Source organism: Solanum dulcamara, chromosome 9 (genome assembly GCF_947179165.1).
Source record: "Solanum dulcamara chromosome 9, daSolDulc1.2, whole genome shotgun sequence".
Lineage (NCBI taxonomy): Eukaryota > Viridiplantae > Streptophyta > Magnoliopsida > Solanales > Solanaceae > Solanum > Solanum dulcamara.
The window spans coordinates 45,574,227-45,587,785 of NC_077245.1; positions in this window are offsets into that span (position 1 = coordinate 45,574,227).

Consider the following 13,559-nt stretch of genomic DNA (forward strand, 5'->3'; position numbering starts at 1 on the left):
TGATGCCGAAGTGAGACTTTTATATATGTAGGTGGAAGCGTTCTTTAGCTTATTTCATATGTTTGATTAATTTCTTATACTCAGTCAGCTGAAACCTACTGAGTACATGTGAATTGTACTCACCCCTACTTCTGTATCCCTTTTTGATACAGATACTAGTCGGGGTACCTCACGTGACAGTTGATATTCTAGCAGATTATATATTCTCAGATTAGTGGTGAGGTCCCAGAATTTGGATCGTCACTAGTCTATCTTTATTTTTCAGTCTTTTGTATCATTCAGAAACTTATGTTTTATCTTTAGATTCGAACCTTGTATTATATGCTCTTTATATTTATGGCACTAGATTTTGGGATAATTTTTTATTATTATTTTTCTTTTTATTTAAATTGTGGCATCACTTTCCCCTTTGGGAGTCTTGTATGAGTTTTATTTTTAGGGTTATATATCAGATTAGGTTTTAAGATGTGTGTCATCATTACTTCGATTTTTGTGTCTTGAAAAATTGGTATCAGAGAACTAGGTTCACTGGTCTCATAAGTTAAGAGCAGGGTGTCTAGTAGAGTCTTGCGGATCGGTACGTAGATGTCCGTACTTATCTTTGAGAGGCTACAAGATACTTAATAGGAAGATTTTCTTCATTTTATTCCCTTCGTGCAATTTATTCATATCAAATATTGTATACCTCTGATCTATTTCTTCTGTGCAGATAGTGAGGACTAGAGCCACAATTACTGAGGGTGAGACTGCACCTGCTGCCCGAGCCCCAGTACACAAGCGAGGTAGAGGATGTGGTGGAGTCAGGGGATGAGGCCGAGTGAGGAGAGTGGCACCTGCTCGTGGATGAGCTAGAGAGCCATCACCTGAGCCCATGTACGAGCATGAGGATAACTTAGAGCGAAAACTAAGGAGTAGAGGCCATCCCAGCCTCCTGTGGTTCCCGATAGTGCTCCGATGCTTTAGGAGCTACTGGTTCAATTATTGGCTCGACTATGGTGCTCCTACCTCTAGTATTCTTCCAAGTAGCGTAGGTTCTCCTATCATAGTTGGTGCTATACCGCCAGTTCAGGGGCCTAGTATAGGATTTCATACTTATGGTTCTTCTTTAGTGCCTTCTATTGCACCTCCAAGATTTGCAGCTCCACCAGTTTCTATGAGTGCTGCCATGTCGATAGCTGAGCAGAAGAGCTTTAAGAGGTTTGTTTGATTAGTGCCTCTAAGGTTTGATGGTACAGCCGGAGAGAAAGCCTATGACTTTTTGACTGAGTGCCAAGACAGGTTGTTCAACCTAGGCATCTTAGAGGCACATGGAGTAGCTTACACTTCATATTAATTTGCGGGAGTAGCCAAGGAGTGGTGGAGGTCGGTTCTTGCCCATGGACCTATTGGTTCTCCTATGATGAGTTGGGAACAGTTTACTGAGATGTTTTTGAGAGATTTGTGCCTTATAGCCTCCGTGATCAATGCAGGGATGAGTTTGATAGACTGGAGCAGGGCTCCCTATCTGTATCTGAGTACAAGACTCACTTTCATGAGTTATCTCGTTATGTTATGTCGAGTATTCCTACTGAGTTCGAGCGGATTTGCAAGCTAGTGAAGGGATTCACCAGTTATCTACAGGAGGCTACAGCCTCTCTTGTACTGTCTAGAGGTATGTTTCAGAGTATTATTGATCATGATAGGATGATAGAGAGTATCCGATGTGCTAGACAGGGCAGGGCCAAGAGGTTCCGTCAACAGGGTCAGTTCAGCGGTCATTCCTTTAAGGGCAGAGAATATTCGGGTTCAGGAACCCATGGTTATCAAGGCAGACTAGTCTAGGCAGCTATTTAGGGTTTTTTGGGCTCCGGAGGCTATTTTGACACTTCTGGTTATCCCCCATGGGGTTCAGGTCCTCGAGGTTGTTATGTGTGTGATGAGTTTGGGCATAAGGCCCAAGATTGACCCAAACATGCTCCTTCTACTAGGCAGCCCGAGGCACCAGTTGTCTGTTTTATAGATGCTCCAGCTATTTGGGGTTCTTTGCAGAATACTAGAGGTGGCACCCGTGGTGCTAAGGGTGGAGCACGAGGTAGTGCTCATGGTGGTTTGCATGCTAAAGGTGATCGTCAGTTATGCTATGCTATACCAGGTAGATATGAGGAAAAAGCCTCTGATGTAGTTATTACAGGTATTGTTCTAGTTTGCCATTATTCTACTTCAGTATTATTTGACCCAGGGTCTACCTATTCTTATGTGTCGACTTATTTTGATGTGGGTATTGATTATGTGAGTGAGTCCCTTATTATGCCTATTACTATTTCTACCCTAGTAGGTGAATCTTTAGTGGTAGATCGGGTATACAAGGGATGTTTGGTGATATTTTTGGGTAGAGAGACCCGTGCAGACTTGATTGTATTAGACATGCTTGATTTTGATATGATACTGGGTATGGACTGGTTATCTCCTTATCATGCTATATTAGATTGTTATGCAAAGACCGTGACCTTAGCTTATCTCAGTTTACCTAGCGTAGTATGGAAGGCTAATCCGAGTTCATATCCTAAGGGGGTGATATCTTATATTCGTGCTCGTTGCTTGATGTATAAGGGTTGTTTGTCTTATTTGTCTCATGTACATGATCTCACTATAGAGTTATCTCCTATAGAGACTATGAGGGTGGTGAGAGAGTTTATGGATGTATTTTCTACAGACTTGCCGGGAGTTCCTCCTGACCATGATATCGATTTTGTGATTGATTTGGAGCCTGACACTAAACCCATCTCTATTTCTCCTTATCGGATGGCTCTGGTAGAATTGAAAGAGTTGAAAGAACAATTGGAAGATTTATTGAAGAAAGGGTTTATTAGACCTAGTGTATCACCATGGAGTGCACCGGTTTTATTTGTAAAGAAGAAAGATGGTACTATGAGGATGTGTATTAAATATCGATAGTTGAACAAGTCACTATAAAGAACAAGTATCCTCTCCCTTGCATTAATGATTTATTTGACCAGCTTCAGGGTGCATCGGTGTTCTCAAAGATTGATTTAAGGTCGGGTTACCATTAGTTGAGAGTTTGGGAATCTAATATCCCGAAGACTGCATTCAAGACTCGTTATGGGCATTATGAGTTTGTGGTTATGTCCTTTGGGTTGACTAATGCCCCGGCTGCTTTTATAGAGTTGATGAACCAGGTATTTCGACCTTATTTAGACTCGTTTGTGATCGTGTTTATTGATGACATCTTGGTTTATTCCAAGAATGAGGCGGATCATGTTAGGCACCTGAGGACAGTCCTTCAGAGATTGAGAAAGGAGAAGTTGTATGCAAAATTCTCCAAATGTGAGTTTTAGCTTGAGTCCATGACATTCTTGGGTCATATAGTGACCAAGGATGGTATTATGGTTGATCCAGCCAAAGTTGCAGCAGTTCGTGATTGGGTTAGGCCTACTTTGGTTACCGAGATTCGGAGTTTTATTGAGTTGGCAGGCTACTATTGTCGGTTTGTTCAAGGATTCTCTTCTATTGCAGCCCAATTGACTAGGCTAACTCAAAAGACCGTGGCATTTCAGTGGACTGATGAGTGTGAGGCAAGCTTTCAAAAGCTCAAGGAATTATTGACTTCAACACCTATTCTAGCCTTACCCGAGGAGGGTGTGGCATTTATTGTGTTTTATGATGCTTCAGGAGTTGGCTTGGGTAGTGTATTGATATAAAAAGGTAGATTTATAGCTTATGCTTCTCAACAGTTGAAGGTACATGAGAAGAACTATCCTACCCATGACTTAGAATTAGCAGCGGTGGTGTTTGTTCTGAAGTTGTGGAGGCATCATCTCTATGGAGTACATTGTGAGGTCTATACTGACCACCATAGCCTTAAGTATATCTTTTCTCAGCCGAATCTGAACATGCGGCAGCATAGGTGGTTAGAGTTATTGAAACACTATGATATTACCATACTTTATCATCCAGGCAAAGCTAATGTGTTAGCAGATGCCCTGAGTCGCAAAGTAGTTAGCATGGGTAGTTTGGCCTTCCTTAAGGATGTTGAGAGGCCTTTGGCGTTGGAGGTTCAGTCATTGGCTAGACAGTTGGTCCGATATGATATTTCTACACATCATGATATTTTGGCCTTTGTGGAGGCTAGGTCTACTTTGATGGACCAGATTCATACACACCAGTTTGAAGATGACAAGTTGAGGGCCATTCGAGACAAAGTGTTGAGTGGTGAAGCAAAATCAGCCTCTCTTGATCCGGAAGGAGTTTTGAGGATTAATGGTCGCATTTGTGTGCCCAAGGTGAGTGAATGGGTACGTATGATATTGGAGGAGGCTCAATGTTCCAAATATTCGATTCACCTAGGAGTGGAAGATATGTTTCATGACTTGAAACAATATTATTGGTGGTGTGGCATGAAGAGAGACATTATTAATTTTGTGGCTAAGTGTCTAAATTGCAAACAAGTGAAGTATGAGCATCAGAAACCGGGTGGTCCTATGTAAAGGATTCCCATTCTTGAGTGGAAATAGGAGCGTATCGCTATGGACTTAGTGTCTGGATTACCCATGACATTGGGTAAGTATGACTCTGTCTGGGTGATTGTGGATCGATTGACCAAATCAGCCCATTTCCTTTAGGTGAAGACTAGCTACAATGCGGATCAGTTAGCTAGCATCTATCTTCATGAGATTGTTAGGCTGTATGGGGTGCCTATCTCTATTGTATCGGATCAGGGTTCAGTGTTCACCTCTCATATTTGGAAGGCATTACAGTGTGGTTTCGGTACGCGGCTAGAGATGAGTTCAACATTTCATCCCCAAAACCGATGGTCAGTTCGAGCGGAGTATTCAGGTGTTAGAGGATATGTTTAGGGCCTGTGTGATTGATTTTGGTGCCCGATGGGACCAACACTTGCCCGTAGCAGAGTTTTCCTATAATAACAGTTATCACTCCAGGATTCAGATGGCACCATTTGAGGCATTATATGGTCGTAGGTGTCGATCACCCATTGGATGGTTTGATTCTGTTGCGGTTGATGCATTTGATACTGACTTACTTAGGGATGCTGTGGAGCGGGTACATTTGATTCAGGGTCGACTATTGACAGCTCAGAGTCGTCAGAAGAGTTATGCTGACAAGAGGGTTCGTCCCTTAGAGTTCATGGTGGGTGATTGTGTGTGGCTTAAAATATCACCCATGAAGGGTGTGATGAGGTTTGGAAAGAAGGGCAAGCTTAGCCCAAGGTTTGTTGGCCCGTTTGAAATCCTGAAGAGAGTAGGTGGAGTGGCATATGAGTTGGCCTTACCCTTTAAATTGTTAGTTGTCCATCCGGTGTTTCATGTTTCCATGCTTCGCAAGTACATACCGGATGAGTCTCATGTAATTTCTTATGATGCGGTACAGTTGAGTCCGTATTTGACTTATAAGGAGGAGCCGATAGTTATTTAGATAGGCGGCTTCGTAGACTCAGGACCAAGAAGGTCGCTTCGGTTAAGGTGCAGTGGCAGCATCAGCCTGCTGAGGAGGCGACTTAGGAGTTAGAGTCTGATATGCAGGCTCGGTACCCTCAGCTTTTTGAGACCCCAGGTACTTTATTTTATCTTATGTTCGAGGATGAACATCCTTTTTAGTGGTGGATATTGTAATGACCTTAAGGGTGATTTTCAAAAATTTGTGCAAAACACGCGTGAACAGTAACACGCGTGAATAGTAACTTTATGGGCAGAAAACTCCCCTTTCTTCCCATTTCAATATTTTCATCAATTGTTTGAGTTCTTGAACCCCTTGAGGTGATTTGAGAAGAGATTTTTAAGGCAAAGTGTGGGGTAAGTGATTTTTGACCTAAAACGTTTCCTTTTCATTAAGTTTTTGATGATTTTAACCCCTAAAGTTTAGTTTCAAACCCCAAAAATCTTTGTTTCTTCCCTAATTTGAATTTAAGGAAAATGGTGATTTCTAACTCGTTTTGAGCTCTATTTTTATGGGTTTTTAACCATGAGTTCCTTATTACAAGTAGAATGTGATTGTCCAATAAATTTCCAGATTTGACCTTTTTTGGAAATAATTAATTTTTGGACCATTTTACCCCCGGTTCTGAAACCTATCAATATGGGTGTCATTGGACTCCTTGTGATATGTATGTTTTATTATTTATAGTAGGTTTTCAGTTCGGGCATTGAATTCGAGAGTTGCTTATTCGGTGGAGGCGTTCGAGTGCGGTTTCGGCAATTGAGGTAGGTTTGGCTATCCTTCTTTGAGATTGAGATGGGGTAATTAGTAATTCATATATTATAGACTTTGGGATGAGGTCGTAGTATGAGTTGAGAATGTTATATATATTGTGATGCCTGTGGGGGGGCTTATTTATTAATGTATTGCCATGTGAGGGTTTATTTGTATTACATAGCCCGCGTGGAGGCCTTATTTGTTATCTTATTTGCTTTGAGAGCATGTGATTCGTGATTTGCCTAAGAGAGAGGCTTGAGTATATTATTTGACCTGTGATGCTCGCCTGAGATGTTGAGTTGGGGGTTTTGAGAATGCTTGAGTATTGAAATATTTTTGAGAAAGGGATGAATATTCCTATTACTATTTATTGAGGGTGAATATCATGTGTAGATTAAGTTTTGAGAACTTTGAACCTTCTACCACATGTGAGTTCAATATTACTTCCATGTCATATGTGTTTTGATGCATTCATCCTCATTCATCATAGAAGTTGAGAAATATGGAAATTCTTTTTGATAAAGAAAATGAAACACCTTTAAACCTTTGTATCTTGAGTCCCTGTCTGAGGCAGTATTACGATAGGGTAGTGGATGCATTGTGTTCCCTTGACCACGAGGAGGTGGCAAGGATAATGAAATATTGTGATTGAGGTATATGGTCTGCGAGACCCCCATGGGTCCTGCTTAGTAGCACAGCTCGACAGATGTATATGACAGGCTGTGCGAGAGTCTTGATTCCACCATACCACCATATCATTACATCATCATATTGCATTGTATTGCATTGATATCTGTGCTGCTTGAATTATCTGATTACTTGTGATTGTAAGCTGTTATTATGGGTTTATTTTATTCGCGCCACTATATATATAAAAACTGGTGGCACCGATGCCGAAGTGGGACTTTCTGTATGCAGGTGGAAGCGTTCCTTAGTTTATTTCATAGGTTTGATCAATTTCTTATACTCAGTCAGCTGAAACCTACTAAGTACATGTGAATTATACTCACCCCTACTTCTGTATCCCTTTTTAATGCAGATACTAGTCGGGGTACCTCACGTGGCAGTTGATATTCTAGCGGATTGTATATTCTCAGATTAGTGGTGAGGTCTCAGAATTCGGATCGTCACTAGTCTATCTTTATTTTTTAGTCTTTTTTATCATTCAGACTTATGTTGTATCTTCAGATTCGAACCTTGTATTAGATGCTCTTTATACTTATGACACCAGATTTTGGGATAATTTTTTTTTTTATTTTTCTTTTTATTTAAATTGTGGCATCACTTTCCCCTTTGGGAGTCTTGTATGAGTTTTATTTTTAGGGTTATACATCAGATTGGATTTTGAGATGTGTACCATCATGACCTCAATTTTTGGATCGTGACAAATAAATAATACCTCTTCATCAGGGAAATAAGTTTTAAGAGGTTCGTACTCTTCATCCATAGGGTTTTCAACAAGATGATTAGCAAGCGCTTGTCCTTTGATGGCCTTTTGAGTGACATAAATCATATTGAATTCACTTAGTAAAATTTTCCATTTTGCCAACTTTCCTAGAGGCATAGGCTTCCGAAATATATATTTGAGTGAATCCATCCTTGAGATGAGAAAAGTGGTATACGTGCATAAGTAATGTCTTAACTTTTGTGCAACCCAAGTCAAGGCACAATAAGTGCGTTCCAATAAAGTATACCAGGCTTTGTAAGGTGTGAATTTCTTACTCAAGTAGTATATAGACTATTCTTTCTTCCCAGTTTCATCATGTTGTCTCAACACACATTCGAATACATTGTCTAATACCGATAAATATAGTAGCAATGGTCTCCCTAGTTCTAGAGGCACCAAAACAGGCGGACTAGACAAATACTCCTTGATTCTGTCAAAAGCTTGCTGACAATCTTCAGTCCATTTGATAGCAGCATCTTTCCTCAACAACTTGAAGATTGGTTCACAAATTATTGTTGACTGTGCATTAAATCGACTAATATAATTCAGTCGACCAAGAAAACTCATTACATCCTTTTGACTTTTGGGAGGAGGCAAGTCTTGAATAGCCTTTATCTTTGAAGGATTCAGTTCTATGCCCTTCCTACTCACAATAAAACTCAATAATTTTCCAGCAGGGACACCAAATGCACACTTTGCAGGATTTAATTTCAAATTATATTGCCTTAACCTGTCAAAGAACTTCTTCAAATTTGTGATGTGATCTGAGCTCTTTTGTGACTTGATAATGACATCGTCCACATAGACTTCAATCTCTTTATGAATCATGTCATGAAAAATGGTAGTCATAGCTCTCATGTATGTTGCTCCTACATTCTTCAATCCAAAAGGCATTACTCGATAATAATATACTCCCTAAGGTGTGGTGAATGCCATTTTCTTAGCGTCTTCTTCATCCATTAGAATCTGATGGTAGCTTGCAAAGCAATCAACAAATGACTGCAACTCGTGCTTTGCAAATTGTCAATAAGTATGTGAATGTTCGGAAGAGGGAAATCATCTTTCGGGCTGGCCTTGTTGAGATCTCGATAGTCTACACATACTCTAATTTTTCCATCTTTCTTTGGCACTGGCACTATATTAGACAACCATATAAGATACTTTGTGACTCGAATGACGTTGGCATGGAAATTGCTTAGAGACTTCTTCCTTAACTTTTAAACTTAAATCCGACTTGATCTTTCTTGGCTTTTGCTTGACTGGGGGACAAGATGGATCGGTCGGCAACTTGTGTGAAACAATGTCTGTACTTAGACCCGGCATATCATCATAAGACCATGCAATTGCATCCATATATTGTCTCAAAAGATTAATAAGTTCCTTTCTTTGAGACGGAGTCAGATGGATGCTAATTCTTGTTTCTTTCATTAATTCTGAATCTCCCAAATTTACCATCTCACTTTCATCCAAATTTGGCTTTCTTTTATTCTCAAAATGTTTGAAATCTTCAGTCAAATCTTCAGGCTTCACCTCTTCTTTATATTCCGTAAAAACGTGTTTGGTATTTGGAATTTGTTCGCCTGTTTCATTACATGTCACATTCTGGGTATTGGCAGATTTATTAATTTGCTCGCTAAAAAGGAGTAGAAAAATTAAATTAAATTAATAATTAAGGACAAAATTTTGAAATTTAAAGCGGAAAATATAGTTTAGATGTGGCATTTAAGCTTTCAAAAGGTGGAGGCAAAATATTTAAAGATTCTTAAACATGATTTAGGCCTCAATTTTAAATCATGTTATTTTATTAATTCTAATACAAACATCTACCAAGTTTCCCGAAGAAACGGGGATGGGTTACAAGTCCAATTGTTCAAAGCATCTCTAGGCTCCGCATCCCATATGGTCGGAGTCTCGGTACAATTCTCCAAAATCATATTGCATTCCACTTCTTCAATAAATAGGTTTTTGAGTCCTTACACGAGGTTGTCTTCAGTGGCTTCCTCTGATTCTTTTGTATTACATGCCTTGGAAAATGACTAATTCAAGCATGGGATAGGCTGGGGTAATGGAATGTCACTTTTCCTTTTGAGATCGTCCAAAGAGACTTCTTCAGGAGTAGGCTCGTATCCTAAACCAAAAATGTATTTATGTCCAGGCAACTGAATTGGTTCCACTATCCCATCCAAGTTCATTCCAAGACCTCGATCGGGCATGAAACCATTCTTCAACATTTCCCAAGCCACCATCATAAGCACACGGGGCAACTTTAACCTTTCGGCTTGATAGACACACATAATCTCTTTAGTATGGAATACAAACCCATCCAGTTCTTTCATACTTTCAACAACAGAGACCGAATTGTTAGGATACATTGAATTACTACCTTCTCCATGAACAACAATTTTATGATGATTCCAAATAAATTTCAAATTTTGGTGCAGGGTAGAAGGGACCGCACCAGCTATATGGATCATGGCCTCCCAAGTAATAAATTGTATCTAGCAGATATATCCAATACTTGAAATTCTACCACAAACTCCTCAGGTCCAATTTCCAATGGCAAATCAATTTCCCCAATGACTCCCCTTTGTGTCCCATCAAAACCTCTAACCCTCACATGACTTTCACGAATTTTCCAAATATCAATTCCTAAAGCTTGAAGGGTAATTAAAGGTCATATGTTAACAGATGCACCATTATCAATCAGAACTCTAGAAATAAACTTGTCCCTACACCTGACAGTAATGTTCAATGCTTTGTTATGTCCCAAACCTTCAGATGGTAATTCCTCTTCATGAAAAGAGACTTTGTTAGCCTCCAAAACCTGTCCCACTATGGCTGAAAGACTCTCACTTGTGCTCTCAGTCGGAACATAAGCTTCACTTAAAACTTTCACCAAAGCGCTCCTGTTAGTTGCAGAATTCATCAATAATGACATTAAGGAAATTTGGGCGGGAGTCTTCTTCAACAACAGAATATTCTTTTGTTGGCATTTTCCTCCAGAAATCCTCTATTTCATCTTCTGTCACACCCATTTTTTGGTTATTCTCCTTATTGGTCCTACTTGTGGAACATCCTCAAGGGCATAACATTGCCCAGATCTTGTCATTCTGGCAGCAGCAGTTTCTACAACTATCTTTCTTTTTTCTCTGTTCCTTGTGTCAGTTGAGTAACTCCAAAGAACCGCTTTAGTGTCAAAAGGAGTTGATTGAGCAACCAAAACCATAATCTTAGGCTTGGGAACCAGAACTTCCACTTCAAATGGCGCTCATTCCTGGACTGTGATAATGGGAGCAATAAAAGATGATGTCATGACTTTTTTCTCTTCTTTGACTAGCACAATGGTCCCTTCCAGATTACGTTCTTCATCAATGGTGATCATGTTCACATTCCTATGGTTTAGAAGAGGATTGTTATTTATATTAGAGGCAGCACCTTTGAGTTGAATGACTCCTTCTTTGATCAGTGCCTCAATCTTATCCTTAAGAGTAAGATAATTTTTGGTGTCATGTCTAGCAGCTCCAGAGTGATAAGCGCAATGCTTAGTCTTATCATACCATCCTGGAAGTGGATTGGGAATTCATCCTTGGATTGGTTGGAGTACCCCTGTGGTTCTTAACCTTTTATATAGTTGGGATAAAGGTTCGGCTAAAGGTGTATAGGTTTTGGCTGGTCTTCTTTTAAAGTTTGGACGGGGCTTGGGTGGATTTGATGGGAGATTTGTTGAATGATAGTGAGATTTAGATGGGTATGTAGGCTCGTATTGTGAGGGATTTAGATAAGTAGGTGCTCTGGAAGGATAATATATTGGCTGACTAGTGTAAACTGGGTAAGGGGTAGCAGAAGGCTGGTAATAGGGTTGAGGAACTTGGGTATACTGACTATAGTATGAAGGTTGGGGTAAGGGGTTTTAGTATGTTAATATTTGGTTTAGCCTACGTTCTTGGATGGTCATGACAGTGGACACTCCGTCCTTTTTCTTCTTAAAGGCTCCTCCAATTGAATCTAACTGAATTGCCTTACTTGTTCTTGCAAGGCTGCCAAATTAGTGATTCTCCCTGTTTTAATACTTTCTTCAATGAATTCTCCCATTATTACAACCTCAAAGAACTTTTGTCCTACCACACTTATCATCTTTTCATAATACATTGCATCCTTTTGAGATTGTATAAAAAGAGAGGTCATCTCGCTTTCCGTCATCAGAGGTTGAACCTTTGCAGCATCTACTCTCCACCTCATGGCATATTCCCTGAAAGACTCTATTGACTTCTTTTCTAATTTCATCAAATAAAACCTATCTGGTATAGCCTCAGTGTTGAACTTGAACCTATCCATAAACTCCTGTGCCATGACACTCCAACTATGCCATTTCTTTGGATCCTAACTTGTGTACCAATCCAGGGCTTCTCCTGTCAAACTCCATATGAATAACTTTATTCTAATGGCCTCATCTTTCCCCACTTCGACTAGCTTGTCGTAATATGATCTTAAATGAGCTCACGGATTTCCCTTCCCATCGAACATATCAAATTTTGGTACCTTATATCTGGCAGGCAACTCGACATCAGGATAAACACATAAATCCTCATACTCAAGCCCTTCACACTCTTTGTGAATTTGGATACTTTTAAATGCTTCCTTCAAATTACGAATCTCCCTAGCTACACTTTCATCTGTTTTTGACCTGGCCTCTCTCTCTATCTCTTTATATGGATCGACTTCTGGCATGGTTGGCATTGGAGTAACAAAAGTTTGAGCTTCTGCTACATATACTTGTGACACATATTGCATGTTAGGAGTTGCAGTATATGTCATCGGTATGTGTTGGGCCGCTTGGTATTTTTGGGTGAGCAAGTTAGTTTGGGTGAGTGGGGTATTTTGGGTAAGTGAGATAGTTTTGGTGAGTGGAGATTGGGTAAGTGCTAGAGTTTGGAGGACTGGAGTTTGGCAAATATATGGAGTAGTGAAAGGCAGTGGACTGGTTTATTGTGAGTTGATATTTGTAAAAGTGACTTGTGGTTGGTTGATGGGTTGTTTGGGAGCAGTCGGATTGGTTTTGAGAAGGGAAGGATTTGGTGGAAAGCCTTGAGGTGAGGGAGAGTGAATAGGTGAAATAGTTGTGTTTTCCCTATGTTCGGGAAGTGGTGTATTTAGGACTATGGACAAATTAGTAAGGTTTCGAAGTCGATCGATTTTTCTTTGCATATTGGCCATTTGTTGCATCAGGTTAGCAATGTGTTTATTATAAGGAATTGGATCTCTTCCTTCTAAAGCCTCAGGTTCGTCTCTTGGGATAGTGACAAGTCCCAAACAATCTTGATCGAATGCATTTGAATCAGTCATATTGGTGGATGATTGAGCTTTTGATCTAGTGAAGTATGGATGGTCCGCTAGTTCGCAGTCAATGCAAATCAACCTTTGGGGAAATAAATCAAAAAAGAAAACTCTGTAAAACAAAAGAGAAAAATGTTAGTATAAAGTGAATAATCATTGCTTTAATCAATCAATTAGGCAGATAGGGTTGGCAAAGAAAGAAACATGTATCACATAGCAAATAAATTACATAGTACGAGGAGAAATCAATAATAAAAATGCGTCCTAATGTGTACAAGACCTCTTTTATGCCATAGGTGGGCCTAAATGCCAAATAAACGAGATTATGATAAGGTTGATCCAAGCCATTAGATTGAGATAATTTGAGTTTGGAAGAAAAAAGACCTATTTTTCATTAAATAACAATAGAAGGGTACAATAACAACAAAATACATGGAAAGATGACATAAAAAATAGAAACAAAGATGGCTTAATTCTTGCTCTTAATCAAAATGATGAAGTGGATGAGGATGTTGCTCCAACACTGTTAGGCCCTGCTCTTGCATTATCTAGAATCTGCATTATATTTGCC